Raw genomic sequence first — 22,185 nt, forward strand, 5'->3', positions numbered from 1 at the left:
TCCTCGTCCTTTTGTAACCCTCTTCCCAAATAGGTTGAAATTCTAGCTTGGGAGACATTAGCAATGCCTCTGAATGATACTTTAATTGCGGCTGTCACTGCTGTAGGAAAAATAATATTTCTATCTTTGCAGTGATTCCAGCATCAAGTTAGTCACTGATGGGAGCGATGGAGACCTCTTGTGTATGTGTGAAGTACTGAATACTTAGTACTTGTCAGGTGATGGGGAGGGAGGAACTTACCTGACAACCACCTGGACCTAAGATAGGACACAGCAAATATTACTATGTTTAAAGCAGTGCTAAATGAATAGAAGAAAGAACCAAGGCTGTCCCTAGAAAGCCATGCATAAGAAGTGACTTGATTTTTGCATTCCTTCCTAAATATGTGTGTAAATTAAGAATTTAGTCTTTAGCATTCATATAACGTGGATAGTACTGAAATCTGATGAGACTTGAACATGCTTTTGGATGCTGGTTATTTTTTGAAAAATTACTCTCCTTTTCCCCCCAAAACAAGTTGTGGATACAGACTAACACGGCTACCTCCTGATCCTTTCCCCCAGTTTATATTTCAGGAGACAATGTGGTTGTGAGGCTGCATGAATGAATTAGAAACTGTATAATTTGGCAGGCTGCTTCATTTAGGGACACATCATATCTCTTCTCTTGTATAATAGTTTCTCATGACACCTTCTCATGTGTAAAAGCAGGGCTTGAAAAACTTCAGGCACCTGCTAGTTAGGAGCAAACATGAAAGATGGAGTAGGGGCACTGTTAAAGGATGATGTCCTGATGGAAAGAACAACCTGTTCTCCCTTCCTTCCTCTGCTGAGAAGAGGAAGGGAAAGGGTGCTAGGATTCCTATTGTTCCTGGACTCTTGGCGGGGACGGGATCTTATATTAGCCGTTAGGTATATGTCATTTTTCTCTAAAACACTGCACTGCTGTTCTAGATACAAGTTGTAAAACCGGTTAACATCTTTAGTTATGGCAAAAATACTGCTACAAGCACTAGACCAGCAAATGCTAACACTCTAAGCACCTGGGTGGTCAATGGGACTACAGTACTCTCACACATGCTTCACTTTAAATTAGGACTGTCAATTAATCGCAGTTAACTCATGCGATTAACTCAAAAAATGTAATTGCGATTGATCGCACTGTTAAACAATAGAATACCAATTGAAATGTATTAAATATTTAGGGATGTTTTTCTACATTTTTAAATATAATCTGTTTCAGTTACAACACAGAATACAAAGTGTACAGTGCTCACTTGTATTATTTTTTATTATCATTTTTACAGTGCAAATATTTGTAAACAAAAGAAATAGTATTTTTCAATTCACCTCATACAAGTACTGTAGTGCAATCTCTTTATCATGAAAGCGCAACTTACAAATGTAGGTTCTTTTTATTATGTAACTGCACTCAAAAACAAAACAGTGTAAAACTTTAGTCTATAAGTCCACTTAATCCTACTTCTTGTTCAGCCAATCACTAAGAGAAACAAGCTTGTTTATATTTATGGGAGATAATGCTGCCCACTTCTTAATTACAATGCACCTGAAAATGAGAACAGGCATTTGCATGGCACTGTTATAGCTGGTGTTGCAAGATATTGATGTGCCAGATGTGCTAAAAATTCATATGCTTCTTCATGCTTTGACCATCGTTCCAGAGAACATGCTTCCGTGCTGATGACACTCGTTAAAAAAATGCATTAATTAAATTTGTGACTGAACTCCTTGGGGGAGATTTTTTTTTTTTTTTTTAATGGAGCTATCCCATCTCCTAGAACTGGAAGGGACCTTGAAAGGTCATCGAGTCCAGCCCCCTGCCTTCACTAGCAGGACCAAGTACTGATTTTGCCCTAGATCCCCAAGTGGCCCCTTCAAGGATTGAACTCAGAACCCTGGGTTTAGCAGACCAATGCTCAAACCACCTCCCCCGCCCTTTTTTTCCCCTCTTTTTTTTATTACCCACCCCATCTTGTGTCTCTAATATCCTGGGACCAACACGGCTACAACACCACTGCATGGAATAATTATTGGCATATATGCCCAGTAGTGTGTGTTGGAAAGGCTGATTTCCAGGAGGTGGCCAACTACTTAACAACAATATGAAACGTAAACCAGCGAGCAGTTCTCTTTTCATGGGAACTGTATTGGATTAAAAATTCCCAGAAATTAGACAACGCCAAGAGCTCCCTTCTTCACCAGGCATAATTTCCTATGCTGGAATTGTATGTCTCCTGCTCTGTTTTACCCACATTCTGCCATATATTTCATGTTCTAGCAGTCTCGGGTGATGACCCAGCATGTCGTTCGTTTTAAGAACACTTTCACTGCAAATTTGACAAAATGCAAAGAAGATACCAATGTGAAATTTCTAAAGTTAGCTACAGCACTCAACCCAAGACTTAAGAATCTGAAGTGCCTTCCAAAATCTGAGAGGGATGAGGTGTGGAGCATGCTTTCGGAAGTCTTAAAAGAGCAACACTCTGATGTGGAAACTACAGAACCCAAGCCACCAATAAAAAGAAAATCAACCTTTTGCTGGTGGCATCTGACTCGATGCTGAAAACGAACATGCATTGGTCCGCACTGCTTTGGATTGTTATTGAGCAGAACCTGTCATCAGCATGGACACATCCTCTGGAATGGTGGTTGAAGCATCAAGGGACACATGAATCTTTAGCGTATCTGGCATGTAAATAGCTTGCGACTCCGGCTACAACAGTGCCATGCGAATGCCTGTTCTCACTTTCAGATGACCATCTAAACAAGAAGCAGGCAGCATTATGTTTTGAAAATGTAAACAAATGTGTTTGTCCGAGTGATTGGCTGAACAAGAAATAGGACTGATTGGACTTGTAGGCTCTAAAGTTTTACATTGTTTCAAAGGGAGTTAGTGCTATTTGTTGAATAGGTTGGAAGCAAAAGAAAAACACATAAGCGATTATAGCATCATGTTGTATTTTGCACAATATTTGTGAGAGTAAAGGAGAAGGGTGGGAGGCTGAGGTGCAGAGACTTGCTCCGTGATTTGAGCAACCAGCAAAGCATCCAATACAAAATGAAAACAGCCGGGACAGTATTATCAGGGATGCCTGTGGCTGTTATTTGGAGGCTCGGGCCTGAATTGTGCAGCTGTACATCCAGCTACTAACTCCTGGAGAGGAGGGGTGTTTGAAGTCTTTTGTTCAGTTCAGTGTAGTTTATGGGTGGTGGAAACGCAACAGAGCCAGCAGCCCCTATTGCACCTATTGTCTTTGCCTGCATGTGTTTGTAAAGCCCTATCAATTAATGCCAACATAACTTTCTGTGTAAAATGAACTGTCGTCAACTCCATATGAAGGTTTTTATTAATCTATTCTATAATAAGCAGAAGCGAACATTCAACTGAAACAAAGCTGAAAAACAGCTTTTAATTATGACATATATTAAACAGCAATCTATTATCTAACTACAAAGAACCCTTTCATTATATCACCAGTGAAACAAAACAGTCAAGTGCAACAGTGCAATGCGGGCACAACACAAAGGGGCAAGGGTTAAATTTACAGGTGAGTATATGTCTTTGCTCAACCTCTTCGGGTTTGTGGGCCTTCTGGTGTGGCATGCTGATGTTTGAAGTTACAAGGGGCAATAGAGGGCTCAAATGAGCTGGGATCCCAATTGCCATTGTTCTCAGCGCCCTCAGCTTGGGTCTGAGGGTATGTCTACACTACGAAATTAGGTCGAATTTATAGAAGCCGGTTTTTATACAGTCGATTGTGTGTGTCCCCACATAAAATGCGCTAAGGGCATTAAGTCGGCGGACCGTGTCCACAGTACCGAGGCTAGCATCGGCTTCCGGAGCATTGCACTGTGGGTAGCTATCCCGCAGTCTCCGCCGCCCATTGGAATTCTGGGTTGAGATCCCAATGCCTGATGGGGCAAAAACAGTGTCGCGGGGGATTCTGGGTACATGTCGTCAGGCCTCCCCGTCTCCCCCGCCCCGTGAGAGCAACGGCAGACAGTCATTTCGTGCCTTTTTTCCTGGGTTAACTGTGCAGACGACATACCACGGCAAGCATGGAGCCCGCTCAGCTCACCGTCACCATATGTCATCTGGGTACCTGCAGACGTGGTACTGCATAGCTACATAGCAGCAGCTAATTGCCTTTTAGCAGGAGATTGAGCAGTATGACTGGTAGCCGTCATTGGCTATCTGGGTGCTGGCAGACGTGGGACTGCATTGCTATACAGCAGCAGCTCCTTGCCTTTTGGCAGTCGATGGTGTATTAAGATTGGCATCCATCGTTGTCGTACTCCTCAGTGAGTTCGGTCAGAGGCGCCTGGGCAGACATGTTTTGTCTCCTGGCGACTCAGTCCTGCCAGCAGTCCTATTGCACTGTCTTGACGATGATGGCTAGCAATTGTAATGCAGCATTTCTGCCAAGCACCCAGAAGATGCCGATGGCTATCAGTCATGCTGCACCATCTGCTGCTAGCCTAAGATGTAAAGGATAGATGGACCAGATTTGTTCTGTATTCATTTGCTTCCCCCTCCCTCCGTGAAATCAACGGCCTGCTAAACCCAGGGTTGTGAGTTCAATCTTTGTGGGGGCCATTGTGTGTGACAGTTGTTTGTGTTTCTCCCTGATGCACAGCCACCATTGTTGATTTTAATTCCCTGTAAGCCACGTCGTCACTCGCCCCTCCCTCCCTCTGTCAGACAATAGTTTTGCGCCTTTTTTCAGCCCAGACGCCATAGCACTGGGGTCATGAAGCCTGCTCAGATCACCGTGGCAATTATGAGCACTATGAACACCATGCACATTGTCCTGGAGTATATGCAGAGCCAGAACATGCCAAAGCAAAACCAGGCGAGGAGGCGATTGCAGCGCGGCGACGAGAGTGATGAAGAAATTGACATGGACATAGATCTCTCACAAAGTACGGGCCCCAGCAATGTGCAAATCATGGTGTTACTGGGGCCAGGTTCATGCCGTGGAATGCCGATTCTGGGCCTGGGAAACAAGCACAGACTGGTGGAACCGCATCGTGTTGCAGGTGTGGGACGATTCCCAGTGGCTGCGAAACTTCCGCATGCGTAAGGGCACTTTCATGGAACTTTGTGACTTGCTTTCCCCTGCCCTGAAGCGCCAGAATACCAGGATGAGAGCAGCCCTCACAGTTGAGAAGCGAGTGGCGATAGCCCTGTGGAAGCTTGCAACGCCAGACAGCTACCAGTCAGTCGGAAATCAATTTGGAGTGGGCAAATCTACTGTGGGGGCTGCTGTGATCCAAGTAGCCAACGCAATCAAAGACCTACTGATATCAAGGGTAGTGACTCTGGGAAACGTGCAGGTTATAGTAGATGGCTTTGCTGCAATGGGATTCCCTAACTGTTTTGGGGGGGGGGGCGATAGGGATATGGGTTCCGTCTATCTTGTCACCGGAGCACCAAGCCACGTAAACCGAAAAGGGTACTTTTCAACGCTGCTGCAAGCCCTGGTGGATCACAAGGGACGTTTCTCTAACATCAACGTGGGATGGCCGGGAAAGGTACATGATGCTCGCGTCTTCAGGAACTCTGGTCTGTTTCAAAAGCTGGAGGAAGGGACTTTCTTCCTGGACCAGAAAATAAGCGTTGGGGATATTGAAATGCCTATCGTTATCCTTGGGGACCCAGCCTACCCTTAATGCCATGGCTCATGAAACCGTACACAGGCAGCCTGTACAGTAGTCAGGACCTGTTCAACTATAGGCTGAGCAAGTGCAGAATGGTGGTAGAATGTGCATTTGGATGTTTAAAAGCGCTGTGGCGCAGTTTACTGACTTGGCTAGACCTCGGCGAAACCAATATTCCAATTGTTATTGCTGCTTGTTGTGAACTCCACAATATCCGTGAGAGTAAGGGGGGAGACATTTATGGCGGGGTGGGAGGTTGAGGCAAATCGCCTCGCCGCTGATTATGCGCAGCCAGAGACCAGGGCGGTTAGAAGAGTATGCATCAGAGAAGCTTTGAAAACCAGTTTTGTGACTGGCCAGGCTACGGTGTGAAACTTCTGTTTGTTTTTCCTTGATGAACCTCCCCCACGCCCCCGGTTCACTCTACTTCCCTGTAAGCTAACCACCCTCCCCTCCCCCCTTCGAGCACCGCTTGCAGAGGCAATAAAGTCATTGTTACTTCACATTCATACATTCTTTATTAATTCATCACACAGCTAGGGGGATAACTGCCAAGGTAGCCCGGGAGGGGTAGGGGAGGAGTGAAGGACAAGGACACACTGCAGTTTAAAACTTTAAAACTTTAACTCTTATTGAAGGCCAGCCTTCTGATGCTTGGGCAATCATCTGGGGTGGAGTGGCCGGAGCCCCCCCCCCACCGCGTTCTTGGGCGTCTTGGTGAGTAGGCTATGGAACTTGGGGAGGAGGGCTGTTGGTTACACAGGGGCTGTAGCGGCGGTCTCTGCTCCTGCTGCCTTTCCTGCAGCTCAGCCATACGCTGGAGGATATCAGTTTGATGCTTCAGCAGCCGGAGCATCGACTCTTGCCTTCTGTCAGCAATCTGATGCCACCTATCCTCTTCAGCCCGCGATTCAGCCCACCGTCTCTCCTCTCGTTCATATTATGCTTTTTTGCACTCTGACATTGACTGCCTCCATGCATTCTGCTGTGCTCTGTCAGCGGGGGAGGACATCTGGAGCTCCGAGAACATATCATCCCGAGTCTGCCGTTTTCTCCTTCTAATCTTCACTAGCCTCTGAGAAGGAGAAACATTTGCAGCTGGTGGAGGAGAAGGGAGAGGTGGCTAAAAAAGACACATTTTAGAGAACAATGGGTACACTCTTTCACGTTAAATTTTGCTGTTCACATTACACAGCACATGTGCTTTCGTTACAAGGTCGCATTTTTCCTCTTATATTGAGGGCCTGCCGGTTTGATGTGAGAGATCACTCACGCAGTGCCAGGCAACAAAATTCGGCTTGCAGGGAGCCTTGGTAAGCCACAGTCTTTTGGCTTTTTTAACCTTCATAACATGTGGGAATGGTTTCAAACAGCAGCGCCCTCATTTCCCATACCAAGCACCCGTTGGGTTGGCCATTTAAAATGGGTTTGCAATGTAAAAGGAGGGGCTGCGGTTTCTGGGTTAACATACAGCACAAACCCAACTAACCCCCTTCCCCCGCCCCCAATTCTCTGGGATGATAACTTCGCCCCTCCCCCCCCCCCTTTTGTAGCTAACAGCGGGGAATATTTCTGTTCAGCAGAGCAGGAACAGGCACCTCTGAATGTCCCCTTAATAAAATCACCCCATTTCAACCAGGTGACCGTGAATGATATCACTCTCCTGAGGATAACAAAGAGAGATAAGGAATGGATGTTGTCTGCATGCCAGCAAACACCGGGACCATACGCTGCCATGCTTTGTTATGCAATGATTCCAGACTACGTGCTACTGGCCTGGCATGGTAAAGTGTCCTACCATGGCGGACGGGATAAGGCAGCCCTCCCCAGAAATCTTTTGCAAAGGCTTTGGGAGTACATCAAGGAGAGCTTTCTGGAGATGTCCCTGGAGGATTTCCGCTCCATTCTCATACACGTTAACAGACTTTTCCAGTAGCTGTACTGGCCGTGATTGCCAGGGCAAATTAATCATTAAACACGCTTGCTTTTAAACCGTGTGTAATATTTACAAAGGTACACTCACCAGAGGTCCCTTGTGTGCCCTCAGGGTCTGAGAGCACGCCTTGGGTGAGTTTGGGGGTTACTGGTTCCAGGTCCAGGGTGATAAACATATCCTGGCTGTTGGGGAAACCGGTTTCTCCGCTTCCTTGCTGTGAGCTGTCTTCATTGTCTTCATCATCATCTTCCTTGTACCCCGAACCCGCTTCCCTGTTGCGTACTTCTCCATTGATGGAGTCAAAGCACACGGTTGGGGTAGTGGTGGCTGCACCCCCAGCATGGCATGCAACTCCGCGTAGAAGCGGCAAGTCTGTGGCTCTGCCCCGGACCTTCCATTTGCCTCTCTGGCTTTGTGGTCGGCTTGTCTTAGCTCCTTAATTTTCACGCGGCACTGCTGTGCGTCCCTGTTACGGCCTCTGTCCTTCATGGCCTTTGAGACTTTTTCTAATATTTTGCCAATTTGTTTACTGCTACGGAGTTCAGCTAGCACTGATTCGTCTCCCCATATGGCAAGCAGATCCTGTACCTCCCGTTCGGTCCATGCTGGAGCTCTTTTGCGATCCTGGGACTCCATCATGGTTACCTGTGCTGATGAGCTCTGCGTGGTCACCTGTGCTTTCCACGCTGGGCAAACAGGAAATGAAATTCAAACATTCGTGGGGTTTTTCCTGTCTACCTGGTCAGTGCATCTGAGTTGAGAGCGCTGTCCAGAGCGGTCACAATGATTGATCCTGGAGGGCAATACTGTCAAATTCCGTCCACACTACCCCAAATCCGACCCGGAAAGGCCGATTTCAGCACTAATCCCCTCATTGAAGGTGGAGTAAAGAAACCGGTTTAAAGGACCCTTTAAGTTGAAAAAAAGGGCTTCGTCGTGTGGACGTGTCCAGGCTTAATTCGATTTAACGCTGCTAAATTCGACCTAAACTCGTAGTGTAGACCAGGCCTGAGAGGGGAATGGCCTGGGAGCACTGCAGTAGGGCATTTTGGCTTTGTATTGCCCCCAGGAGTTGCCTCTGCATCTCACTCTTTCTATACTATTTTTGGACATGGCAGTGCTTTCCCTGGCAACGGCCAGGCTGTCCTTTGCCATTGCAACAATCTCTCAGTCCTCAGATATTGTTTCCAACTCTCTGCATTTTGGGCTTTTTTTGGGGGGGGGCCTCTGTAATGATGCCACAAACATTTTATCATAAGCTTTCTCCCCCTCAGGTTTGCCAGCCATTCTGCTGTTGATAAGGGTCCTGTCCTTGAGTCTGTCCCATGCAGGTGTCATTGCTGTGGGGACATTATATATTTAAAAAAAAAAAAGCAGTTATTGTTCCTCGTCTAGGGAGGCTCTGATAACTTTTTTTTCCATGCATTTCTGCCTTTACCTCCTTGAGATTCTTCCATCCCGAGGATTCTCCGAGACTGGGTAAGTGGTGTGTGCTGTGGGTTTGTTGTCTATGCTTCATATGATGTGTGGCTGGGGCAGGGATGGAGTTGGAAAGTATGTTCCTGGTCTGGCTTTGCTGTGCCTTGGATGTGCTTATGTGGTTTTGGAGGGGTTAGTGGGGTGAATCTGGGGCGAGATGGATAATAATCACCTCTACATCCCCTTTAGGTTGTCCTCACTCTGGATGATGTTACACTGAGGCGGGTGACTAGGAGCTGGTTGAAGGTGGATGGACAGGTGGAAAGTGAGGTCCTATACAATAAGGGTGTGAAATATGGATCGTATAATGGGACTTTGAGAGTATATGAAGAGAATGATATGAAATCTTTCTACTTTCTGATGGATGGGTTGAAAATATTGTTTCCATATGGAGAATAAGATGCCAGGATTTCTTATCTGTAGTTTTGAGACTGGATGTGGCTATGGGAGCAGAGTTAAGTTTGGTTTTGCATTTTGCAATGTGATAATTAAAAGACTGTATGAGCTGTGATTGTATTTGAATGTATGCCTCTCCTCCCCTAGCTGTTAATTTCTACCTTAAACGCTCAATTTTTTGTTGTAGCATAGCAACAGCCATTACTTATGTAAAAGGTGTGAGTGGGTTTTTTTATTTTTTTTAGCTCTCTTAATACTAGAGCTGATCAGAAATTTTCCAGCAAAACATTTATTCAGAAAATGCCAATTCATTGTAGAGAAATGTTTTGATGAATCTACTACAGACTTGACTAAACTTTTGCTGAAACAAAGGCAGGTTTCAGGGTCTGCAGCTATGGCAGAAAACCTGCCAACTCCTGGAGCCCGTCTAGAGCTGGGACTCTGGGTGCTGGCAGGCTCCCCTCACTCCAGCAAGCAGCCCTGGGAGCCTGAATAGCAGCTGTGAAATTGACAAGAAATACATTTCATGTTTTGTTTCAAGAACACCATATTTCAATGTTTCTAAAATAAAATTTTTGGGAATCTTTGGTTTTGATGGGAAATTTTGGTAAATTTGGTTTCATTCTAAATCAGAAGGAAAGCAAATTTGTAAGTAGCAAAATGTCCTGCGAATAAAAACCCCTAAATTTTGGCCAGCTCTACCTAATACACCTCTACCCCGATATAATGCGACCCAGATATAATAACCTGAATTTGGATATAACACTGTAAAAGAAGTGCTCCAGCGGGGCGGGGCTGCGCACTCCGGCGGCTCAAAGCAAGTTCGATATAACGCGGTTTCACCTATAACGCAGTAAGATTTTTTTTTTTTGGCTCCTGAGGACAGCGTTATATTGGGGTAGAGGTGTACAAGAAATGTGAGTTCAATATCAAGGTTATGCTTCTGCTCCCTGGATGATTGAGAGTGAGTTGGGAGCCTGTTGGTGTGGGGAGGGAAATGGAGAGAAATTGAACTATGTATCTGTTTTCGTTGCCCTCTGTTTCTCTTCTTTCACCTTGTCCTTTCCAAATCCCTGCCATGACCAGCTCTTTGGTGGCTATCAATGTCCCCAGAGAATGGCATGTCTGGCTCTCCTTGACTGGTGGGAGGGTCACTGTAGCAGGAACAAAAGAGAGTGAAATGAAGGGGGTGATCCCAGAGGGCCCTAGAAAGAAAGAGAAGGCAGTCAAATTAGTAGTTCCCAAAACTCTTAACATGTAAGAGGTGAGAAATAAGACAATAAAAGAACAAAGGTAAAACAACATATGCAAACACTTACAGTTCTCATAATGTTACCCTTTCCCATGAGGAGGCTGCTGAATGACTCTCAGTAATGTTTCTCATATGTTAACTGTAGGTCTGAGTAGTATGCATTCCTTTTCCGCCAAACCCTTAAAACTGTGATAAGGTTGTAGAGTTAATCAGACATCTGAGTTGTTAATATTGTTGAACATTAACTTTAGTGGTCATTTCAATAAAATGCAAAAATAATAAAGTACAGAGATCTCTCTTTGAATTGATCAATAGCATTCATTTGGTTTAGCAACTGCTATTATTCTCTAGTTCAGTGAACGTATGGGATTTCTAACATTTAGCGTGACTTGCTTGCCTGGGACCAGTTTTTATAATGTCAGCTGTTCTTTGGTAATAGTGTTTAACTTTTGCTGCACCTATAAGTGGGAATAAAAGCACTTTTTTGGCTAAGTCCTATATGAACAGATAATTTTCAGTTTGCAGCATAAGAGTAGATTAAGAAGACTATTTCCAACAAGATTATAATAATTTTTTTAAGCATTTCCGAACTAAGCATTAATTACTACTGCATGTGTAACACTTTGAAGATGTTAAGTGCTTATTATCAAAAAGTTGCGTGACAGAATCCCTCTTCAGCAGTAAGTAAAATATTTCATAACTTATTTTTAAGCTTTGGAGGCTTCTCGGTTCTAATAGTTTGCCCTCTTAAATGATCTTTCTCATGAAGTCTGTAAATTAATACACTTCTAATTCCTTTGTCACTTACAATTTAACATTGTCTCTTGACTAGAATTGGTACAGAATTTTATGGATGCACATTCTAAATTTTGTGGTTATAGTAACCTGAAAAGGATGTGACTGTAGATGCTAATTGGGAAGACCGTTAATGCTATTTTTACTTTAGCTTGCTATCTCTGACACAGCTTTGAAATTACATGGAATTATGCAAAATGAACGGTTAAATATCTGAGGAGTGAGGAAACTTTATTATAAAAGCTAAATATTTCACTTTAATCAGTTTGACTAAAATATATTTGAGATATTTTGTAGAAATAATAATGAGGATCTGAAAACTATCTGAGTTACACTTTAGTCATTGATGACATATAGTAAATTTCACTCTTAGGGAAAGAGGCTACTTAGATAAGATGCACATGGGATAAAATCCTGAACAGCTCTTAATATATTAAGTGCTACTTCACACCTAACTGTTGAACCCCTCCCATCTGTCCTATAGAAGGGCAATATGAAGCCAACAGCGGAGCCCTCAGTCTTTCTTTAGACTAGAGAAAGTATTAATTCCACAACCATATGCTAAAAAAACCAAGATTAACAGTCTTTATTCAAGTTTAGAGAGGGGGGCTGTGATGCTTTGGGGTTCAACCAGACCACTAAGGGGTTTTCACCACCTGCCCTGCAATTCTGGATACCTTAAATGCTATGCTACTGTGGCTCACAGCCAGGACACCAACAGTCAGCCTTACAAGGATGTAGGTCACATCCTGGCTTCCACCATCCAGTTGCTTTTTGCAGCATGACCCCATCCCTCAGTCCTGAGTTTCCCCAAAACCATCTGCCCTGTTGTGTCCAGCCCTCTCCTGGAACACTCTTAGAAGTTACATTTGCTGCTCCTTTAAAGAGACAGTAAACAGCAACTCATTAATTTAGCTGGGGTTTGTCAAACGCTCTTATTTCAATCAAAGTACTGAACTGGCTTACAGTAAAAGTAAAACAAATTTATTAAACAGAATGTTGTAGGTTTAAGTGACAACAAGTATAAGGAATAAGTTTAGAAAAGGTTACAAACAAAAGCAAAAATATGCATCTAACACTAAAACTGAATTTCAGCAAGTTACAATCTTTTCCTAAACAGGTTTCTCACCTATATTCAGTCCCCTTAGTTGAAGGATCAATCATTCTGTGATTTGAAGAGCTCTGGCCCCTTTAGTCCCTCAAGTGATGGATGCCCAAAATGGCTTTTTCTCTCTCCTTATATCTTCCCAGAGTTTAGTGGCCCTGCTTCAAGAGGCAGGAAGGCTTCTGGAAGATGCAGTCTCCCTCCCCCATCAAGATAGTTAGTCATTTTTCCCCACTTGCTCTCTTGATGACTTTATTTATCTTGCATGTAAATGCGCTTTTCTTTCTCTTTGGTCACATCTTGCTTAATTCACATCAGAGACACAGTCCTTTGTTTGGAACAGGGGTAGGCACGGCTTGGTAAATACGTTTTAATAACCTATTTGCAGCACATCTCTATAACGCCCTTTGTGAGTTTACTGTTCATACATCATGCAAGAATATTAATAATCAGTGAATTATTAGTTTTCCAGCAGTGATTTATTACATGCGACCTTTTTTGTATCTATCATGACAACAGTGTACCAATTGGCACTGGAGTGCTCTTAGGGTCGCAGGTTTGCATGCTTCATGGGTTGGGTAGACTGATCTTATTACACATAGGATGGGCTCTTTGTATTCTTCCGTACTACCCCACAAACTCCCTGTGAGCCAATCTCTCATTCCCTCACCCCCTTTTTCTAGGGACTCCCTGCAACTACCCTCAATCTCACCTTTGTCTGTGACTCTGTGTCCCCCCATTACCCTTTCCTCCCATACAGAGGTCCACAACTCTCCCCCATACTAGCACCCCTATGCCGCCGCTTTCTCCCCATGGCAGGGGATGTTCTCCGTATCCCCTATACCAGGTTCCCCCAATCTCCCCTCCATCAGGGTTCTGAGTGTCCCCCATGCCCCCCTCATCCATTCCAGGGTTTCCCATTCTCCCCCTACATGGCAGGGGCTCTTTGTGCACCCATATTCTCCCCTTTTCCCTTCATGCTTCCCTCCTCCCATAGTTTGTGTGCTCCCCATTATCCTGTCCCCCTCCCCTCCCCATAGCAGGGTTCCCTATTCTCCACCATACCAGAGGCTGTGTGCATTCCTCCAACCCATTATTATATTTTCTGTCCGGGGGAGAAATCATTCAGGGTGTCCACTTTGGGAGGCTAGGCAGAGCGACATGATATAGGAATATTGTTATTCTGGAAGCCATAGGGGTCATCAACCAGTTGTTTATTCTGTAGACAACTGCAGAGGTGCTTGAGCCCCTGGCTGTAGTACTCTGATGTCAAGGACTCCATGTGTCTCCCATTTTCCCCCAAATCAATAGGGTTCTGCTCATTGATGCCTGTAACGTTGCCTGAAATTTGGGAACTGATTGGCTGCGGCATTCAAAAGGTATGGTGTTAGGGGCAGACAAACACTGAAATGCCATTGAATTGAATATTAGGCCTTTGCAAGCTTGGCCAGTGAGATGTCTGTTTTGATCTTGTGTAGGTAAAATGAATGACTAAGTATCCAAAACTATGGTGATGGTCATCAGAAATGTAGCTGGTAATGATAAACATTCCATCTGAGAAGAGTAAGTTTCTATTAGCCACGAGATAGGGTCAAGCTAGGAAAAATCCTTTTTTCCACACATCCCTAGACTACAGAAATCTGATCTGGGCAAGTGACATTTAATTACTAGCCAGGTGAAGCGTGGTCTAACGCTCAACTCACTGACTCCTGTTTGCCTGTCTTGCTGCGTCTGACCAATTCAGAAATGTCAGGGAAATTTCTAGGCATCAATGGGCACAACCTTATTAATTTTTCGTGGAAATCGGAACACAGAAAAGCCTGATTGACAGGAAAATTGGGGGGCCAAGGCAGCCTGGTGCTGCAAGCAGAGGAATCTTTCTGCTGCCCCCTGCTGCTGCCTACACATACCAGAGGCAGCAGCTTAACTTCCTGTGTGGAGATATTGTCCGTAGCCTAGACTCTAACGGAAATAGGAAAGCCTTACTGGGAGGGAGAGTAATATGAGCAGGGATCCGGAGGGGGAAAGTGTTGTCAGTGGAAGCAGGATCCCAAAGGGAACAGAGCTGGAACCTGCAAAGGAGTGGGAGCAGGGGGAATGGTGATGATGATGATGATGATGAAGAAAGCAGGCAGCCCAGGGGTGGATGGGTAGACAGATGTAGCAGTGGGGAGCTGGAGTTGGGGGAGGTGCAGATGAAGGGGGTGGGAAGTGGAGATGGATAGAGAAAAGCAGGGTCCCCAGGAATGGCATGGAACCAGAGGTGGGTGAAATGAGATGAACATGGGAGATACACAGTGACCCTGATATGGGGGTGGGGGGTAAGAGAGATGGGAAGGGGGAAATGGAGGAGCCACACAGATTGTCCACCGGGGGGAGGGGGGAACAGAATGGAGAGCAGTGGTAGCCTGAGCACACTGTGCCCATGAGGGGAATGGAAGGACGGAAGGAGCCCATCATGGGCACAATGTGCCCAGGCTAGCAGAGCTATTGAGTGTCTGATCCACTAGGTTACTGTCTGCTGGAAAAGTGACTAATCTAAACTTAAAAATGCCAAATGCAATGGTAGACTGGCATGTTCATCCTGAGACTGAAAATGGAAGTAAATCAGCCCTCCGCTCTACTACGTTTACTCTCTGGGCACAGGTCTTGCCGCACGTCATATATTTTATAATCTTGTGTGGTTAGAAAAAATAGGCACATATAGAAAGTGAAATGTTTCTAATACACTCGCAGATACCCAGGTATAGCTGTGTGTCTTTCTCTGTCTTTCATGCCCAAATAAGAGCTGTTTACTCGTGATCTGCTGCTCTAAAGAATATTGATGGCAATTGTTTTCCATAAAATCAGACTAATTCAACACAATAGAGAAAACAGATTTGATCATAATTATGTCTTGCACAGAATCAGCATATGCAATACTCAAGTGTGACTTGAATATTGTAGAGCACCAATTAATCAGAACACTCGTTAATCTTTGCTGAAATTGTTAGTACCTGGATGCATCTTGCCTCTATTCTCATAACTTTTGTCAGTGGTCACCATGTGCAGGTGAAATGGTAGGGAAGGAAGTTTTGGCCCTAATGGAATGAGTTTTACTCGCTTGTGTCAGAAAATATTTATATTCCTAGCTAAGCATGCATTCAAGCAAAGAGAGCTTTCTTATCTTTAGCCATAAATAACATTTATGAAATCAAGGTCATTGCTGCTCCTGGATTGTCAAGAATCAATATAGACTTCCAGTGCTTTTATTCTTGATCTAAGATTGGCAAGGAGGTTGCAAACACACTTCTAATGTGGACTTCATAATAGTCCTCTATGCCATTGGCACCTCAAGAGTAGACGGATGCACTCTTATTGACTGTAGTATGGGGCTAATTTCTAAAGTATCTGGTGCCACAGCTAGTGCTATGCCTGTCACTCCCTATTCCCAAAGTAGGAAGCTCACCACTCAGATGAGTTTGAATAGAATGTTGGTAAGTGTCTTGTCTAAGATCAAGGGCATCTAACTGTACCCGCAGTACCATCATCTTCCTATTACTCATGCTTTTCCCAACAATAAGTGGACTTTAAAAAACAATACTTTCAGAAAGATGGACATGGAGCTATTTGAACCTCTTTGCATTTAGAATTGTGTGTACTCAAGCTATAAATCCAACGTACATAGAATCTCATGACACCAACATAATTAAAAGATCCTTTTCACCCTTAAAAACTTCTCTAGGGATTCCATGGTAATGTCGCATTTAACTTTGCATCTCTTTACTGTATCAAAAACTTTAATTTATTTTTGCCATAAAATATTTTTTTTCTGGACTGGAAAATGTGGAAAGTCTGCATTTGTCTGTATCTTTAAATCGTTTGATAGTTAAATGTTTGTACCTGATTAAATTTCTAGTTAGGGGATGGAATATCAACAGTGAGACTAGACAAAGCAGATTAAGCATGGGAACTGTTCACATAAAACTTCAATTCACCTGGAATGTTAGGGGTATAGTATATCTCAAATTACAACTGTGCTGAAGGGCAGGGCTGAAATTGAAGATGTGATTTTAAAAATCCCCCTTCAAGTTTTTTATTACTTTCACAGCCATAAATTACTGTCAACTGTAATAGGTATGGTGGGTTCTCGGACACCTCCGGTTTCAGAGAGTGAAGAAGTTTCTAGACTTGAAATAAACTTTTGGATAGATTTTATGTCTCAAATTTAAAAATGTATCTAATAGATTTTTTAATCTAAGATACTTATATGGCTTTCATTATGATAATATTTGAGCACCTCACAATCTTCAGTGTATTTATCTTTGAGACACCTGTGAGGTACAGAAGTATTATCCCTGTTTTACAGATGGGGAACCATGGCATAGAGATTAAGGCTAGGTCTACGCTATCACTTAATTTCGGTATAACTTGCGTTGCTCAGGGGTGTGAATAAGCCACCCCTCCGAGCAACATAAATTACATCAACCTAAGCACTGGTACGGACAGGGCTATGTCGGTGGTCGAGCTGCTACCACCTCTCTCGCAGGTGGATTTATTATGCCGTCGGCATAGAACATCTTCACGAGATGAGCTACAGCACTTCTAGTGTAGGCTAGCCCTTAGTTAAACTCCCACAGGAAATCTGTGCAGAGCAGGGACTTGAACTCAGGTTTCCCAAAGTCCTAGGCTAGAACCCTAACCGCTGGACCTACTTGGCATGTAGGTACTTATAATAGGAGCACTCAGGGACCAATTTTTTTTTATTTTTTTTTAAGGTTTTGAGACAAATAGAAGTAAGGCAATTCAGTTAAGGCTGCTACTGGTATGATTTACTTGAAAAATTACAGATAACTTTGCATGTGGACTAAAATAACTCTCTCTTAGGCACAGTATGCTAAACCATTGTGAAAAAGTACCAGGAGAATTTCTGCCATTCAGAACAGATTTCATTCTAACCCTATAAACACGTTCTCACTTATTATAGAAACTGTCAGCAATAAAGTCAATGCATCAAACACTAGGAGAATATAATATTTTAATTTTATTAAGACCCTTTGAAACTAGGGTACATGACGTATACACCATGACCATTTTACATAAGTAACATGGTAAAACAAAAATCATAAATGTTTTATTTTATTAATTTTATTACTTTTTTATTTTTATACTTACTAACATTTTTAGTACAGCTCATTGTGTGTTTCTGTGGTAGTCTGATAAAGTTATTAAACTACCTAGTTTAGAGATGTTCCTGATCATATAAAAAGTCTGAGACCTTGATCCTACAAGGAGCTCCATGTGGACCTAAGTCAACAAAGATAGAATGGTCAATTATGACAACAAAAGTAATGTAAGCATGCAAGAATGAAGAAAAAATTACAAGATGCTATGATGAACATACAACTTTAGCTAGACATTTTCTGATGTAGATACTTAACTGTTGCATTAACCTAACTTTTTGCATTAATTTACTGTTAGTAGTGGACATTGTCAGTTTAAGGTTAAATTTGGTACCTTGGTAATTTTGTTTTCTGTTAAAAGCGATAGAGACTGTGGAAACAATTTGAGGAAACAATTACCGGTACTTGCTTTGTGAGTGGTGGTGTTGAATAATGATTAAGTACGTTCATTTGTCCAGCCAACATACATCCAAACATAGACTTTTCCATGGTCTTTCCATAAGGGGATGATGTGACTGTGTTTTATCTTTGCCTTGAATACCTTCAAGTTCTACAAACCAAATATCTTGACCATGAAATTAAGCAGCTGTTTTAAAGGGTTCTTTTGCTTATAGTGGGGGCGTGTGTGTATGGTCAGTAAAATGAAAAGAAAGTTGTTGGTATTTTCTCAGCCGTATCATTTTATCTTTTAAAAAACAGTTACCTTGCAGAAATTACCACAATGCTTTTTATATTGACTTTTCCGATCAACACACTTAACAACAAAGATAATAGGTTGAGTTTCAGAAAAATTCAACAGTGGGGCTGGTATTTGGCTATCATTCAAGTATGTACAAGTAACATAGCATCTGTGAGCTTATGATCTCAGGGTTTCTTTTTGGAATTATCTTGATCTTCTTCCCCACTAGCCCTAAAGAGAGAGGGTCTGGATATATTGTTTGTCTAGAGCTTCCTGGTGCAGTTGTGACTTTGACTTCTTGTGCTGTAAGACGCCCAGGCTAAAGCTATGATGATGGGATGACAAGACTAATGCCTGGTCTACACTAGAAAATTAGGTCAGTTTAACTATGTTGGTCAGGGACATGAAAAATCCATACCTCTGAGTGGCATTAAGATGACCTAAATCCCCATGTAGACAGAGCTGAGTAAATGGAAGAATTCTTCCGTTGACCTAGCTACTGCCTCTCAGGGACGTGCATTACCTACACCAACGGGAGAACCCTCTTGTCAGTGTAAGCGGTGTTTACAACTGAAGCATTGCAACTGTAGTGGTGCAGCTGTGCTGCTGTAGCATTTTAAGTGTTGAAAGCCCTAAGACATCTCTCTGCTCTGGGAGTCCAGTGATGTTTAGCAGTATATAAGCTTGGCCAACAAAGTTCCTGTCTGTCCACTCTGTCTTGCAGTGTTGTTCTTTCTTTTTTTGTAAGCAGGTTTATGTGAACAGCTGCTTCAGTAGTTCACTATATTAACTGATAATGGTACTAACGTTGACTAGTTCTTTTAAGACTGAACTATGTCACCAAGAAGGTTATGTGGCTTTGCTAAGGTCCCCGGCTAGACTTAGTACCAAGACTGACTGTGTGTAGGTCTTCCTTTATTTCATACTTCTGTGACAAATTTTCTTTCTTTTATTATTGTGGACTCGTATGACGAGTGTTGTATCAATAATAAAATTATGCAAAAGAAAACTGTGTTGTGTTACAATGTAATCTCAATTGTGAAACTAAAGGTAACTGTTTCGTACTGGGCATTAATTATTTTGAAGTTGCCTTATTTGAGCTTGTCCCAGTTGGGGGTGGGAGGAAAGAGCTTTGGTTTCATGTTTAATTAACACACATGGGAAAAGACTAACCTGTACCAGTATTGCTTGCACCGTTTCACTCAATAGGAAAATTATGCAGCATTTTTTTCCCTTTTTGTAGTTTTAACTCTTCCACTTCTCATCCCCTCGCCCTTCTTTATGTATTTGAATCTGCATTGGTTATTAATTCATAAATCTTCAGTCAGTTAAAATCAAGTAATTTTAGCTCTTATTATTTATTATTGTTATTTATTAATTAATACTAATAATGTTTCCATGTTATAGTCTGACTGCACATGCTTCCTCCTGTGCAGGAGGCCGGTTATTATTTAGAAACTGATACCCATGCTGTTCAGTTTAGTGATGTAACCTAAACTCAGTCCTTTAGTTAGTATGAGTTTTAGAACAGAAATGTACTATTACAGTCTTCAGGCAGGGCCAAATATTTTTAGCAACTTTATTTAACAAGTTCCTTGTACCAAAGTCGACTGGTCGCATATGAAGACTGCATGCTGTTGAGCACTCAGTTTACTACGATGCAGATGACCAGATGAACAGTTGTCATAAGTAGAGCTGGTTGGGAATTCTTCAACTAAACATTTCCATGTCAAAAGTTTTTCAATGTTTGGTGTTCTGTCCTTTTTGGGCACTTTCAAAGCAGAAGTTCCATCTTTTCGTTTGAAATACCTTTTGTTTTGAAATTTAATTTGTAGTGAAATTTAAATAATAATAAAAGTCAAACAAAACATTTCAAAAGTATTTAAATGAAATAATGTTTGAACGAACTGTGGGGTTTTTTTAGTTTCAGTTTAAATTTTTCAAGATTTTGATCTTGTCCCAATTTGGAAAGGGAAAACTTTTTGCAATATTAAAAAATTTCCCGGGATGGCAAAATCATTTCCCACACAACTTGAGTCACTGTATACCTGTAGATTCTGACTGGTTTTGTGCATACTTTGGAGGGGGAAAAACCTTCAGATATAATTTTTTAGTACTATAAGAAGTAACAATCAAGGGCCTCTTGTGTACAATTGTATGACTAAATGTATACTGTTTTCCCTTTTAGGTATCTAAAAGCAATTGGCACAGGATCTTGGCTTTGTACTCTTAACTATCTTAGAGGGTGTGTTTTACGACGTTGGGAAATAGCAATTTCAGCTGAGATCGGAGCTGTGACATTGATCTAAAGGTAGGTCATGCAGAATTCTGAAAGTTCCATTCTTCAGAAAATTTAAGGTTTAATCTTGATCTGGTTTAAATATTGTATGCTGGAATTCATTATGCAATAAAACAGGTATTTAATAGACATCTCAAGTTTCAGTGACTCTTTTGTCTTGAAATCAATTTTCTTTTTTCACTGGCCGACTTCTCTCTAAATCAAGGTTCGCTATATCTGAATTCAATGGGCACATTATGATGCACTCTTTGAGCACAAGGCCTTTTCTTCTATTTCACTGTACATAGAATCAGAATACGGCTCATTGCAACAAATATAAATAAAAAGGATACAGTGGTGGTTGTTAATCTCAGGTCCTCCTCATGCATTTTCTCCTCTTGTGATGATGTTGGGCCTCGGGTATCTGAATAAGTGTCACATCTTTATTATATATCTGGTATTCCTACTCCCTCCTTCTCAAAGAGAACTACTGCATCTTTCCTCCAGCTAGGAGGACAGGACAAGAACCTTTTACTGAAACTGTTGCCACAAACAAATGATATCTTGGGATCAATCAGTGAGGTACACATTGCTGCTGCACTGTAGACCCCCTGAGCAAGTTTACCCCCAGAGCTGCCTTTGAAAAATCACATCTCTTATCAAATTATGTTGGGTACAATCTGTCAAATTTCAAGGTTCTAGTCTGATTTACTTATTGCTCTATTTGGAGTTGTTATATTTCATATCTCAATCTCTTAATTTGCAAATGCTGGTCTTTTTATCTTGGACTAACAATTAAAAGTGAAAGATGCAAAAATAAGAGACAGTATGGATCACTGGAGGGAGACTAGGCCTGGGAGACAGAACCCCCTGAAATCTAATCTCAACTCTGATCTTAAATTACTGAGTGGCCTTAGGCAAGTCCTTTAATTTATCTGCCTCTCTTCGCCTATAGAATGTGGCTAATGCCTCAGGTGGGTGCTCTGAGAATTAATTTTGTCCAGCTCTTTAAAGATTAGAAGTCCCCCAATAAACCTTTTTATGCAGAAAAAATGAATTAATATCTAACATAGTGAAAACCAGAGCCCTTCACTTGAGACTGACTAAGCATATTTGAGACTTCCTTCTTTGGATTTTTAGTTGCAGAGAATGAGTACCAGTAGTTAAGATTTTGCTAGCTAAAAACCACTACAGTTGTAACATTTACCATGATGGCACACGTTTTTCTAATTATCTTTACCTGTTTTTGCTGCTGCTTTAAATGGTGGTGATAAAAAAAAAAAAAAAAAATTGCTCCAGGATATTTCCCTTGTTACTTTGAAAAAAAAAAAAAAACTTCTGCAGAATGCAGTGCATATTTTCAGTTGGCTGACTATGGCAATATATACAAAAATCTATGTAAAGCTTGCAACAGAATATTT

General features: G+C 42.3%; 1 protein-coding gene and 1 long non-coding RNA gene across 5 annotated transcripts in view; one reads left to right on the forward strand and one right to left on the reverse strand.

The window, feature by feature from the left end:
* The window catches only part of LOC135977639 (protein dispatched homolog 1-like), a 250,928-nt gene that overhangs the window by 25,291 nt on the left and 203,452 nt on the right, over window positions 1-22,185 (reverse strand). The window lies entirely within an intron of this gene.
* LOC135977644 (uncharacterized) overlaps window positions 13,799-22,185 on the forward strand; it is a 60,854-nt gene continuing 52,467 nt past the window's right edge. For all 3 annotated transcript variants that reach the window (XR_010595083.1, XR_010595082.1, XR_010595084.1), the window contains exon 1: window positions 13,799-20,797. This is a non-coding gene — a long non-coding RNA (uncharacterized LOC135977644). The remainder of the gene's footprint in view (window positions 20,798-22,185) is intronic.

This window comes from Chrysemys picta, unplaced genomic scaffold, assembly GCF_011386835.1.
Source record: "Chrysemys picta bellii isolate R12L10 unplaced genomic scaffold, ASM1138683v2 scaf5, whole genome shotgun sequence".
In the NCBI taxonomy this organism is placed as follows: domain Eukaryota; kingdom Metazoa; phylum Chordata; order Testudines; family Emydidae; genus Chrysemys; species Chrysemys picta.